The 14338-nt window shown below is 38.3% G+C and overlaps 2 non-coding genes across 2 annotated transcripts; both read left to right on the top strand.

The window, feature by feature from the left end:
• The first annotated feature begins 2245 nt into the window (after nt 1-2245).
• LOC141617960 (small nucleolar RNA R71) lies at nt 2246-2352 on the top strand. Its single transcript, XR_012531261.1, has one exon. It is a non-coding gene; the product is annotated as a small nucleolar RNA R71 (small nucleolar RNA).
• Nucleotides 2353-6431: 4079 nt separating this feature from the next.
• On the top strand, nt 6432-6538 carry LOC141617627 (small nucleolar RNA R71). Its single transcript, XR_012531157.1, has one exon. It is a non-coding gene; the product is annotated as a small nucleolar RNA R71 (small nucleolar RNA).
• Nucleotides 6539-14338: the final 7800 nt, after the last annotated feature.

The raw sequence follows: 14338 nt of genomic DNA, 5'->3' as shown, positions 1-14338 counted from the left end.
AGTAAATAAAAATCCAAAAATTACAAAAATGCAATACAAGAATTGAAATGTAAGTTAGGGAGTTAGAAATATTTACAAGTGGTGGTTTAGGGAGGACTCCACCAAACTCTCATTCTTGATGAGATGTCAAGGGGGCATGTTCAAGGTGTTGTTGATGTTGCTCAACACCTTGAAGAAGTAATCAAAAGCTTGTTCATTATTATGGTAGAGGTCCTCAATAGACCGTGGCCCTTGTTGTTGATCATGATCGATGGCATGCCCAATGTAGGGATTAAAAATCCCTTCAAACTCGTCGTCCCAAAGACCACAAACTTCATTGAGTTGATCATTGAAAATCTCTTGCTTAGATGGAGACAACTCTCCCAATTTCTTCTCTTGGCCAATGAGGCCATCCTCTTCTTCCTTGGTTGATTTTGATGAGCTTTGCAAGCTCTCCTTGTCACAATTCACTTGCTCTTTGAATGGAGCATCTTCAACTTTCTTCCTCCATTGGAGTTCCGATTTCTTCCTTTCATCTTTCCGGCTATAATGATCAATCATGAAACATGGCTCATGCAAACGAGGAGCTCTCATGGTCTTGTCAAGATTAAAAGTTATGCTTTCATCTCCCACTTCTAGAGTGAGCTCTCCATGTTTCACATCAATCACCGCACCCGCGGTGTGTAGGAAAGGTCTTCCTAAGATGATTGGAATGTTGGAATCTTCCTCCATATCAACAATGACAAAGTCCACCGGGATGAAAAACTTCCCAATTCGCACGGGGACATCTTCCCATATCCCTAATGGTGTCTTCGTCGATCTATCGGCCATTTGGAGTGTGATATTGGTGCATTTAAGCTCTCCCATTCCCAACCTTTTACTTACCGAGTACGGCATGACACTCACACTAGCCCCTAGATCACATAAGGCTTTGTTGATCGTCGTGTCGCCAATGGTACACGGTATTGAGAAGCTTCCCGGATCCTTTAACTTTGGAGGTGAACTCCCTTGAAGTATTACACTACTCACCTTAGTGAAGGCGATAGTCTCAAGTTTCCGGATCGACTTCTTCTTTGTGAGGATATCTTTCATATACTTTGCATAGGCCGGAACGTGATTGATTAATTCCGTGAAAGGAATTGAGACTTCTAAATTCTTCACAATCTCCATGAACTTTCCAAGTTGATCATCAAATTTGGGCTTGGCTTGACGACTTGGAAAAGGAAGTCTAATCACAATGGGCTCCTTCTCCTTGGCTTTGTCTTCATTTTTCTTTGAACTTTCTTCTTTTGATGATTCCCCTTCTTTGGGGCTTTGCACAATTTCTTCCTTTTCACTAGCTTTCACAACTTCATTCTCAACTTGCTCCTTCGGTGCTTCATATCTTGTACCACTTCTCAAGTGAATGGCACTAACCGTTTCATGTCTAGGGGGATTACTTTGAGGTGGTAATTGCCCCTTTTGTCTTTATGAGCTTGAAGATGCTAGTTGAGTCAATTGTGTTTCCAACATCTTGGTGTGAGCTAGAATGTTGTTGATGGTGGTGTCTTTTGCTTGGCTATCTTTTTGCATTTGGGTGAAAAATTCTTGTTGATTCTTTTGCATTTGGAGGACCGCTTTTTGGACATCAAAACCTTGGTCATTTTGGTGATTGTATGGATTTTGATTTTGGTAACCTTGGTTTTGATTGTAAAAGGGTCTTTGATTTTGGTTTCTCATGGGTGGTGGAGTGTATGTTGTTTGAGGGTTTTGAACATTTTGGCTTTTGTATGAGAGATTTGGATGGAACTTGGTGTTTTCATTGTAAAAATTTGAATAAGGGGTACCACTTTTGTAAGCTTGGAAAGCATTAACTTGTTCGGTTGTTCCCCTACACTCACTTGGGTCATGACCCAAAGTTCCACAATTCTCACATATCCCACTTGGGATTGATGAGGATGCCGTCATGGCATTGACATGATGCTTTGATGTTTTTGAGTTTTCCTCAAGTCTAGCCATAGCTTGTTCAAACTTCAAGTTGATTGTGTCAATGTGAGCACTAAGTTGAGCACCCAATTGAGTAACGGAGTCCACTTCATGCTTTCCTCCTCTAGTAGCCTTGCGAGGTCTACTATATTGTGAATTATGGACCGCCATTTCCTCAATCTTGTTCCATGTTTGATTGTCATCAACTTCGGTGAACATTCCATTTGATCCCATATTGAGAATGTTCCTTGAATCTTCATATAAACCATTCCAAAATTGTTGCACTAAAAACCATTCGCTAAGTCCATGGTGAGGACATGAGCGACAAACACCTTTGAACCGCTCCCAAGCTTCATACAAAGATTCTTCATCCCTTTGCTTAAAACCCGTAATTTGAGCTCTTAGCATGTTAGTCTTTTCCGGTGGGTAGAATTTTTTGTAGAAAGCTAGAGCTAACTTCTTCCAAGAATCTATTCCAAGGGTGGCCTTATCAAGGCCCTTCAACCATTGCTTTGCGGTGCCGATTAACGAAAAAGGAAATAAGACCCATCTTATTTGGTCTTGAGTCACGCCCGTTTGAGAGATAGCATCACAATAATCGCAAAAGGTTTCCATATGAGAATGAGGGTCCTCACTAGGCATTCCCCCGAATTGGCTCCTCTCAACTAGTTGGATTAAGGCGGACTTGGCAATAAAATTACCGGTGAGATGTTGCGGTGTAGGAGTACCATTTGGTAGATTCTCCTCGGTGGGTATAGAGTGTGACGAGAATTTAGGCATTGTAGGTGGATTTTGTGGGATATTGTGTAATGGGTTCTCTTCTCCTTCTATTGCGAAAGGATTGACAAACTCACTAGTGGGTTGAACAACTTCACCAACACCTCTCAAATTCCTCCTAACAAGTCTCCTATTATTCGTCAAGGTTCTTTCGATTTCACGGTCAAAAGGTAACAAATCACCTTGTAACCTTCTAGACATGCAAAATATCAAACAACTCGAAAACAATTAGAACAAACCTTGAGGAGTTTTACTTCCCCAAGGTGAAAAAGACACAACTAATAACAATAAAAGAAATCTTAAATCAATTAAACACCGTCCCCGGTAACGGCGCCATTTTTTGATCGAGGCCATTTCTTGTTCACAATTAAGTATATGTGGTCGTTGGTCAATGGTCGATACAAAACACAATTTATACTTCACAAACAACTCTACAATTAGTAAAGAGGCAAGTAAAGGTCGGATCCCAAGGGACGGGTATTGAAATGAGAATTCTATTGTAACTAGTAGTGTCTAGGGGGTGTCACAAATTGGGTTGATGTAGAAGGTCACTAAACTAAAATAGCAATGAAAATAAACTAGCAAGATGAATAAAATAAGGGGTGTAAACAATTGATTAAAAGCACTAGGGTGTCATGGGTTCATAGGGGAATCATGGGATATGATCATACAAACATGTTCTCAAATTATAAGCAAGCAATTATTGTTGTGATGGATTGAGTTGGGTTATATCTTACAATCCTAGGAAAGTTTGGGTCCCGGAGCGAATCGATTAGATTGTACAACACCTACAAGTCGACTTAATCTTTCCGACTCAACACATGCATGGTCTAACAAGACTCGAGTTGGGTTATGTCTTACAAGTCAAGTTGAAAGGATAGAAGATGATAGTAAATGCAAGGATTCATAGGCTTAGCATTTCATCAAATATAACATGTGCATGTATTAAGATCAAAACAAGCAAGCAAATAAGATATGAAAGCATATTGATTTAAGCATGAATCATCCCCATGATGGTTTCCCCTAATCACCCATTAAACCCTAGCTAAGAGACTACTCACTCATTATCATGTTGATCATGCTAGAAAGGTTGTCAATCATACTAACATAATGAAACATGATGAATAAATGAAAGTAATTAACAATAATTAAAAAGGGATTAAGAGATTATACCTACTAATGATTCCAATAATAAAGCAAGAATAATAGAAGAACTTGAATCCTAGATTGAGAGGTTGTCAATCTCCCAATAATAACCCAAATAATCTTCAATTACCCAAAATAAAGGAAGAACAAGAGAGAGATTAAAGAACTAAAACTTGGATTAAAACTTGATTAATACTTGATTACAATATTGAAGAGAGATTTGATTGATATTAACTACTCTAAATATTGATAAGAAGAACATGCTCCTCTAATTAGCCTAATGGGGTATTTATAGTGAAAATTAGGGAGGATGCATTAGGGTTAACTAAGGGCTAAACTAGTAATTACACTTTTTAAGTTGAGCAAGGAGGACCCGGTATTTTCTGAGAGAAGGGCTTCTCTTTTCGTAGCTTGAAGAATGAAATCCGTCTTTGTCTTGAAATCCGTGCGGATTAGAGTCGGGACGGCCGGATTTGGGCTGGGCAATCCGAGCGGATTCAGGAGAGGGACGCTCGGATTGTGCTGGGGGAATCTGAGCGGATTCCAAGGAGGGACGCTCGGATTGGGCTGGCTGGACGGACGGATTGTCTGCAATCCGTTCGGATTGTTGGTCAGCTTCAATTCTTCTTCTTTTTCTTCCCTTTTCTTCATAAATTCCTTGGGGATTTCCTTGGGGACGAAAGGATTCTTTTTCAACATTGCTCTTCTACTATGATATGTACAAAGGCCTTCTAGTCTTGTCTCTTCTTGATGCTTGGTCATTGAATACAATCAATTTAGCCTTGTTTTGCCATGTAAATGCAAGATTCTTACTCCTTTCCTACAAAGGGATCAAAATCTCAAAGAATATGCAAAACAAAGAACTAAAGATAAGAAATGACCCAAATAGGCACTAAAAAGCATGGAAACAATGGTAATTCGGGGGCTAAATATGCGCCAATTATGGTCACATCATTCACATCAATCACCGCACCGGCGGTGTGTAGGAAAGGTCTTCCTAAGATGATAGGAATGTTGGAATCTTCCTCCATATCAACAATGACAAAGTCTACCGGGATGAAAAACATCCCAATTCGCACGGGGACATCTTCCCATATCCCTAATGGTGTCTTCGTCGATCTATCGGCCATTTGGAGTGTGATATTGGTGCATTTAAGCTCTCCCATTCCCAACCTTTTACTTACCGAGTACGGCATGACACTCACACTAGCCCCTAGATCACATAAGGCTTTGTTGATCGTCGTGTCGCCAATGGTACACGGTATTGAGAAGCTTCCCGGATCCTTTAACTTTGGAGGTGAACTCCCTTGAAGTATTGCACTACTCACCTTAGTGAAGGCGATAGTCTCAAGTTTCCGGATCGACTTTTTCTTTGTGAGGATATCTTTCATATACTTTGCATAGGCCGGAACGTGATTGATTAATTCCGTGAAAGGAATTGAGACTTCTAAATTCTTCACAATCTCCATGAACTTTCCAAGTTGATCATCAAATTTGGGCTTGGCTTGACGACTTGGAAAAGGAAGTCTAATCACAATGGGCTCCTTCTCTTTGGCCTTGTCTTCATTTTTCTTTGAACTTTCTTCTTTTGATGATTCCCCTTCTTTGGGGCTTTGCACAATTTCTTCCTTTTCACTAGCTTGCACAACTTCATCCTCAACTTGCTTCTTCGGTGCCTCATACCTTGTACCACTTCTCAAGTGAATGGCACTAACCGTTTCATGTCTAGGGGATTACTTTGAGGTGGTAATTGCCCCTTTTGTCTTTGTGAGCTTGAAGATGCTAGTTGAGTCAATTGTGTTTCCAACATCTTGGTGTGAGCTAGAATGTTGTTGATGGTGGTGTCTTTTGCTTGGCTATCTTTTTGCATTTAAGTGAAAAATTCTTGTTGATTCTTTTGCATTTGGAGGACCGCTTTTTGGACATCAAAACCTTGGTCATTTTGGTGATTGTATGGATTTTGATTTTGGTAACCTTGGTTTTGATTGTAAAAGGGTCTTTGATTTTGGTTTCTCATGGGTGGTGGAGTGTATGTTGTTTGAGGGTTTTGAACATTTTGGCTTTTGTATGAGAGATTTGGATGGAACTTGGTGTTTTCATTGTAAAAATTTGAATAAGGGGTACCACTTTTGTAAGCTTGGAAAGCATTAACTTGTTCGGTTGTTCCCCTACACTCACTTGGGTCATGACCCAAAGTTCCACAATTCTCACATATCCCACTTGGGATTGATGAGGATGCCGTCATGACATTGACATGATGCTTTGATGATTTTGAGTTTTCCTCAAGTCTAGCCATAGCTTGTTCAAACTTCAAGTTGATTGTGTCAATGTGAGCACTAAGTTGAGCATCCAATTGAGTAACGGAGTCCACTTCATACTTTCCTCCTCTAGTAGCCTTGCGAGGTCTACTATATTGTGAATTATGGACCGCCATTTCCTCAATCTTGTTCCATGTTTGATTGTCATCAACTTCGGTGAACATTCCATTTGATCCCATATTGAGAATGTTCCTTGAATCTTCATATAAACCATTCCAAAATTGTTGTACCAAAAACCATTCGCTAAGTCCATGGTGAGGACATGAGCGACAAATACCTTTGAACCGCTCCCAAGCTTCATACAAAGATTCTTCATCCCTTTGCTTAAAACCCGTAATTTGAGCTCTTAGCATGTTAGTCTTTTCCGGTGGGTAGAATTTTTTTTAGAAAGCTAGAGCTAACTTCTTCCAAGAATCTATTCCAAGGGTGGCCTTATCAAGGCCCTTCAACCATTGCTTTGCGGTGCCGATTAACGAAAAAGGAAATAAGACCCATCTAATTTGGTCTTGAGTCACGCCCGTTTGAGAGATAGCATCACAATAATCGCAAAAGGTTTCCATATGAGAATGAGGGTCTTCACTTGGCATCCCCCCAAATTGGCTCCTCTCAACTAATTGGATGAAGGCGGACTTGGCAATAAAATTTCCGGTTAGATGTTGCGGTGTAGGAGTACCATTTGGTAGATTCTCCTCGGTGGGTATAGAGTGTGACGAGAATTTAGGCATTGTAGGTGGATTTTGTGTGGTATTGTTTAATGGGTTCTCTTCTCCTTCTATTGCGAAAGGATTGACAAACTCACTAGTGGGTTGAACAACTTCACCAACACCTCTCAAATTCCTCCTAACAAGTCTCCTATTATTCGTCAAGGTTCTTTCGATTTCACGGTCAAAAGGTAACAAATCACCTTGTAACCTTCTAGACATGCAAAATATCAAACAACTCAAAAACAATTAGAACAAACCTTGAGGAGTTCTACTTCCCCAAGGTGAAGAAAGACACAACTAATAACAATAAAAGAAATCTTAAATCAATTAAACACCGTCCCCGGCAACGGCGCCATTTTTGATCGAGGCCATTTCGTGTTCACAATTAAGTATATGTGGTCGTTGGTCAATGGTCGATACAAAACACAATTTATACTTCACAAACAACTCTACAATTAGTAAAGAGGCAAGTAAAGGTCGGATCCCAAGGGACGGGTATTGAAATGAGAATTCTATTGTAACTAGTAGTGTCTAGGGGTGTCACAAATTGGGTTGGTGTAGAAGGTCACTAAACTAAAATAACAATGAAAATAAACTAGCAAGATGAATAAAATAAGGGGTGTAAACAATTGATTAAAGGCACTAGGGTGTCATGGGTTCATAGGGGAATCATGGGATATGATCATACAAACATGTTCTCAAATTATAAGCAAGCAATTATTGTTGTGATGGATTGAGTTGGGTTATGTCTTACAATCCTAGGAAAGTTTGGGTCCCGAAGCCGAATCGATTAGATTGTACAACACCTACAAGTCGACTTAATCTTTCCTACTCAACACATGCATGGTCTAACAAGACTCGAGTTGGGTTATGTCTTACAAGTCTCATTGAAAAGATAGGAGATGATAGTAAATGTAAGGATTCATAGGCTTAGCATTTCATCAAATATAACATGTGCATGTATTAAGATCAAAACAAGCAAGCAAATAAGATATGAAAGCATATTGATTTAAGCATGAATCATCCCCCATGTTGGTTTCCCCTAATCACCCATTAACCCTAGCTAAGAGACTACTCACTCATTATCATGTTGATCATGCTAGCAAGGTTGTCAATCATACTAACAATATGAAACATGATGAATAAATGAAAGTAACTAACAATAATTAAAAAGGGATTAAGAGATTATACCTACTAATGATTCCAAAATAATAATGCAAAGAATAATAGAAGAACTTGATGATTGATGGAAGGTTGTCAATCTCCCAATAAACCCAATAATCTTCTAATTACCCAAAATAAAGGAAGAACAAGAGAGAGATTAAAGAACTAAAACTTGGATTAAAACTTGATTAATACTTGATTACAATATTGAAGAGAGATTTGATTGATATTAACTACTCTAAATATTGATAAGAAGAACATGCTCCTCTAATTAGCCTAATGGGGTATTTATAGTGAAAATTAGGGAGGATGCATTAGGGTTAACTAAGGGCTAAACTAGTAATTACACTTTTTAAGTTGATCAAGGAGGACCCGGTATTTTCTGAGAGAAGGGCTTCTCTTTTCGTAGCTTGAAGAATGAAATCCGTCTTTGTGCGGGAATCCGTGCGGATTAAGTCGGGACGGCCGGATTTTTTGTGCAATCCGAGCGGATTCAGGAGAGGGACGCTCGGATTGTTGAGGGGGAATCCGAGCGGATTCCAAGGAGGGACGCTCGGATTGTCTTTGGCCGGACGGGCAGATTGTCCGCAATCCGTTCGGATTGTTGGTCAGCTTCAATTCTTCTTCTTTTCTTCCCTTTTCTTCATAAATTCCTTGGGGATTTCCTTGGGGACGCAAGGATCCTTTCTCAACATTGTTCTTCTACTATAATATGTACAAAGGCCTTCTAGTCTTGTCTCTTCTTGATGCTTGGTCATTAAATACAATCAATTTAGCCTCGTTTTGCCATGAAAATGCAAGATTCTTACTCCTTTCCTACCAAGGGATGAAAATCTCAAAGAATATGCAAAACAAAGAACTAAAGATAAGAAATGACCCAAATAGGCACTAAAAAGCATGGAAACAATGGTAATTTGGGGGCTAAATATGCGCCAATTATGGTCACATTAGTTCATCTGTATTAGAAACTCCTTCGTTCTCTTTGTCTTTTTCAGTGTCATCAGCGTTGGTGTCTGTTGGTTGTGATGAAGGGCAACATGCACCTAAAGCTTCATCCATTAAAGCTAGATGTTGTAAAAGTTTAGAGTCAGGATGAACAACTTTGGCTGCTTCCAAACAATTTGTGAACATTGCATAAGAATCTGCAAGAATTGTTGCAGATTCTGCCAGAACCTTGATAGCAATTATCTGCTTACTGTCAGTCTCACCCACCTTTGAGGAAGCCTTCAGTTCGTCACCAGACTTCTGTTTTTGCTGATTAGAAGACTCAGGCACTACTGATGGAACAATGAAACTTATTTCCTTAACTACACCCTTGACAATCCGAGGAAGAACAGTTCCTGTTCCAAACCCATCTTGCATCTCATTCTTAGGCCTCTCTGAAATTTTGACTTTTGTCCAAGTGACTAGGGTGAGGAAGACGCGAGGAACTGAGAAAAACTTGTAGCACACTCTATCTAAATAACAAAAGACAAAAACCATGATGGGACCTCCAAACCAATCATTCTTCGAAATTCTCCACGAGTCAACACTTTCAATAAACTGTTTTTTGGTAAACCCGCTCCAGTTTAACGTTTGAATAGATGAAATATCCTTAAGACATTTCAGGACTCGAAGGCTTGCAAGGGTCCCCTTCACACCCATAAGAAAAGTAGAAACAACAAATACAATGAAGTTCCTTTTAAACTGCTCCCCGCCCTCCTTTTGCGTGATAAGCAGACTAAGGATGTCCTTAGTCTCCAGTTCTCCCGGTTCTTTATCAAATTGTTTCATCCAACTACTCTTCAACTCAACAAACTCCTCACTCTTATCATTTAAGGAAGCTATTTGGACTTTATTTCCACTGATTGGAAAACTGGTCGTCAAATGAATATCTTTGTCTGTTATATGAAACTGACCTTTCATGTAAGAGCAAGACACGGAGTTAAAGCGGGTAACAAGCCATTGACCGAGAGCACCCGGCGCCATATCTGTCTTGAGAGTGAGAAGGCCTCCGAATCCCACGTCTTTAATATCAGATACTTGTTTTTCACTTAAACCACTGTTGATAAATGACATCAGCATTTTAGGAGACATACGAGTCCGTAGAAAACACTGTCCACCACCATCATCATCATTTCTCTTCCTTTTAGTAGTTCTCTTAGGTAATTTTTTCTCAGTAATAGCTTGTTCTTTGCTTGTACTTGCACCATGATTGCTGATCGTTAAATCCATCATTTGTGTATATGTAAAACAATGATTAGTGTTGTAGCTAAATTTGCTTTTGAACGAAAAAAAATAAAGAAACAGGTTGAGAGGGAAAACAAAGAAATAGGTCTAACAAAAGTGTATGAAGCTGCCCAAAGATGTGCATCTAGTAACTGGCTAAAGTGTAACTAGCCAACTGTAGGTGTGTATCTAGCAGTTTAGAAAAGTGTATGTGACTGCCCAAAGTCGTGTATCTCGCAACTAAGTTAAGTCTATCTAGCCAGCAGAACAGTGTACCTAGCTGCCCGAAGATGTGTAACTTGCAGCTCAAACCAGTGTATGTATCTTAAAACAGAACAACAGAGTAAAGGCTATCTAGCCAACTTTATCTTATATCTCCGTATTGCATTGCTTTATCTTGTAGTTGTGTATCTAGCAGCTCAAAACGGTGTATGTAGCTGCTCAAAGATGTGTATCTAGTAGCTGACTAAAGTGGATCTCGCTAGTAATGAAAGTGACGAAAGTGTATCTAGCTAGCTGAAGGTGTGTGTCTAGCAAAATCAAAAAGTGTATCTAGGTAAGGGGGGCCAGGTGAACCCTTTTTTGGGGACGGGATCAAAAGTAGGGGAACCGGGTATCCTAATAAATGTAACAAAATATAATTGTAACAAGAGACAGAAGTATAAAAGATACAAAATTAAATGAAAACTCATAAGCAAAGAACATTGTATTTGGTAATACAGAACAAGTTCATAGAAAAGTGATCCATGGAAATATTGAAACTAAAGTACAGGATTACATGATAATTTATGTTATCCAAAATGTTATACTAAGAAGGTTGACAGTACAACGAAATTATAAATAATAAACAAGTAGACGGCTACCAAAAGGGCAACGTTAAAAACCTTAACGTGCAAAACCCTAAGTACACTGATACAACAGTGGGAAACGTGGGCTATATATACATCATCAAAGGTAAATCAAGAAAAGATATATTTTGACGAGTGACTAGTAAGTCCGCAGCAATGCCAATGGCTATATCTCGTTCCTCACTAGGAGCAGCTAAAGTATGCATAACTCATTCACTTGGCCGAGTGCAACATCATCAAGAGTATTAAGATGAGTACTCTGAGATGGAATTTTTGCTTGCTGAAAATGAAGTAAGAATTTGGCGGTCATATACTCCGTCAGGAAACATTTGCATGTTTGAAAGATTGTTCTAGGACCCATACGAATAATCCGAACACCATTCACATCATTTATGTCTAGAGTAAACCAATATGCCATGCTGACACCAGGTGCACTTGGGTGTATGAGAAACAGTTGAGCCTAATTTCGACATACGAGCGCCATATGTACTTTATCTTCGTGAAGATCAATTTTAGAGAAGATTTTATGCATAAGATCTTGATTATTAAACACAGAATGATATGCTTGATAGTGACGGCCAGACACTAAAATTTCCTTTAACGGACAAAAAGAGAAACCCATAGCTGATTGTTTTTCAGTGACATAAAGGGCGCGAAAGGAATCTTGATCCTCATCAAGAAGATTGACAACACAACCATTGCACCAAGTTGTCATACTTGAATATGAAACAACTGAAATAGAACTATTAGTGACAAAAAAATTATGAAAATGTGTATGTAAGCGATGACTTACAATAATGGTCTAAAAGTGTATATAGCAAGCTGAAGGTGTGTTTCTAGAAGTATTTAAAATTGTATCTAGCTACCCGAAGACACCGTAGAGGGAATGGGATGAAACCTGGGGAAATAAACAAAGGTAATAGAGTGTATCTAGCTTGACAAATGAGTGTATTTAACTAGGTAAAGGATTGTATGTAGCTTGAGAAAATAAATTCCGGGTTTCACTACCTAGGTTCAAATCAATCAGATTTTTTAAAATACTCGAAGTAAAATTGTATCAACAATGGACAGCAATAAACTGATCTATATAGACGCTTTTGTTTTGTTTCGTTCAATCAAGTTAAATTACAATGTCCATTTTGCCCAATATGTTCTCACAAGATACAGTAATGCAAAAGGAAAATTAAGGCAAAAATCGACATTGTAAGCGATGTCTATCAATAACGGACTAAAGTGTATATAGCCAGCTGAAAGTGGGTTTCTAGAAGCATTAAAAATTGTATCTAGCTATCCCAAGACATCATAAAGAGAATGGGATAAAACCTAGGAAATTAAACAAAGGTAACAGGGTGTATCTAGCGTGACGAATGAGTGTATATAACAACGTAAAGGATTGTATCTAGCTTGACAAAATAAATTCCGGGTTTCACTAACTAGGGTCAAATCAATCAGATTTTTTAAAATACTCAAAGTAAAATTATATCAACAATGCACAGCAATAAACTGATCTGTATAGACGCTTTTATTTTGTTTCGTTCAGTCAAGGTAAATTACAATGTTGATTTTGCCCAATATTTTCACACAACATACAGTAATACAAAAAACAAATGGAAAAGGAAAATTAAATCACAGCTGCAGTGAGAAATCCTATGAGGAAGAGAGAACAGTTGTACCAACTAATTAGAGATGCTCGATCTTTACTAATAGCTTGTGAAAATGAGAATTTATCATGTATTAGAGTAATGAAAAACGAAAAATAAATCACAACTGCAGCTCAACAATGAAAAATAGGAAAAATTAGGGTTGCAAAAGGGGGAAAACATACATTAAGGATCAAAGAAATATATGCCGTCACCGTCGGAGAGCAGACGTAGACCCGTCACCGTCGAAGATCAGTCGAAGATCCGTCTCCGTCGCCGTCGCCGTCGTCGTTAGTAATGAGAGTGAGTTTTAGTGGGAGAGAGAAACTGTGACGTGAGTGTGTAAATGTGGTAGAATGAGGGGATTGGATTTTTAGTATTCGCACAAGTCGCACCGAACTTTAGGTTCGCACAGGATCCTATTTCTATATATTTTTGACCACGATGCAAGTGGCCGTGGCAAAGAGATAGCCACGGGAAAAACAAGAGCGTGGCTATTATTAAATTTTTGGCCACGGATTCTCTCGTGACAAATAACTCCCGTGGCCAAAAAATTTCCCGTGGCGAAAAAAAAATTCCCGTGGCAAAAAATATATATGAAAATTAAATAAATAAAATGTTAAATAATTTTTTTTCACGATCGATATTTTATCATATATGGAATAGTGACAATCTCGGTACTGGTTTCGCTAGTTAACTCGATTCATTTGAACGTTCTTTGGTTTCACCGGTCATGCATTCGCGCGCATCAAAGAGGCTTCCCAGGAGGTCACCCATCCCAACACTACTCTCACCTGAGCACGCTTAACTATAGAGTTCTTTTGATGTGCTCAAACCGAAACTTAACTTTGTTGATATAATTAGTACTTGTAATCCTTTTAAGTTTATTTTTTTCCTTTCAAAATTTACCTTTAGTAGTATTTAATTACAAAAATGTTACATGATTTACGAATTTTTGCGGGAAAAACATTATTTTGGTTAAAACAATCAAATTTTCGATGTTACCCTCCCTACTAATGGTTTTAACGTCATTTTTTTGCCCAAGTTAGCAAAACCATTTTCTTTAAAAAATAAACTTAATCGTGTTTTCCTATCATTTTTTTATTTATTTAGTTTATCGACATTCTTATTTTCATTTCTCTTGTACTCATTTTTTCGTATTTTTTTACGCAAATGCTATTGTATGACCGTCGTACATACGATATGAAAAAGTATCCATTTTTTGGTAAAATATTGACCACTTTTTATAACTTAAGGTCTTCCCCCCCCTCCCAAATTGGTCACTATTAACCAAAAAGTAGTCACTTTTTACTCAAAAACACGAAAAAACATGTGGTACAACAAGAATCGTTTATTTTCCTAAACTGATTTCTCTTTGTTATGATTTATCGTTTTTTCTCAAAATTTTCACATTATTTGCACATGTGAGTTTAAATTATTATAATTTCTATATTTTCCCTGTGATGTGCTCATTTTCAGTGGAAAAAATTTCTCCATATTGAATTTTGGGTAAATTGATAAAAACTACCAACTTTAGTCATCTTTTTCATAATCAATACCAACATAATCAATAATTAGTAATCACTACC

This window comes from Silene latifolia, chromosome 1 (assembly GCF_048544455.1).
Source record: "Silene latifolia isolate original U9 population chromosome 1, ASM4854445v1, whole genome shotgun sequence".
Classification (NCBI taxonomy): Eukaryota; Viridiplantae; Streptophyta; class Magnoliopsida; order Caryophyllales; family Caryophyllaceae; genus Silene; species Silene latifolia.
The sequence above is the reverse complement of the archived record's forward strand: the minus strand, read 5'-3'. Positions and strand labels throughout refer to the sequence as shown.